The sequence below is a fragment of the Phaethon lepturus genome, unplaced genomic scaffold (assembly GCF_000687285.1).
Source record: "Phaethon lepturus isolate BGI_N335 unplaced genomic scaffold, ASM68728v1 scaffold7529, whole genome shotgun sequence".
Classification (NCBI taxonomy): Eukaryota; Metazoa; Chordata; class Aves; order Phaethontiformes; family Phaethontidae; genus Phaethon; species Phaethon lepturus.
This window is the reverse complement of record NW_010565455.1, coordinates 17,403-17,949: the sequence shown is the minus strand read 5'-3', so window position 1 is coordinate 17,949 and position 547 is coordinate 17,403.

Here is a 547-nt window from a genome sequence, read left to right as displayed (position 1 = left end):
CAGGCACATGTGGGTGCACTCATACCACCTCAGCCTCAGCGCTCCTTGCCCTGCTCCAGCCCCTGCAGCACCCCTGGGAGCCCCCAGCATTGCTCCCCGGGCTCTGCATCCTCTCTCCCACGCATGGCCAGCCAGGATCAGAGGGGTCACCATCAGAGCAGGGAGCCGCACAGCCTTTGTCTGAATCCAGCTAGAGCCTTCCCCATCCCACCTCCTGCACACCCCGTGCCCTCCCCACCCTCCTCAGTCCCCCCACAGTGCAGAACACCCAGGTACCTTCCCCCTTGCTCCAGCCCCGGGTCTGGGTAAGCACTGGCCACAGGCACCCCGAGCCCATGGGGAGTCAGGCAACAGGCAGCAGCTTCCATGGTGGCAGGCAACGGTGTGTCCCTGACGCTGCAGACCCTTGGCGAGGACACCTTTATAGCCCTGCCCAGCTGGTGACTCAAATTCTTTGGGGCAGGGGCAAGGACAGGGGAGTGAGGGACTAGAGGTACAGGGACAGGAGTCCCTGGGGTGTGAAATTTGTCCCAGTTGTGTAAACAGA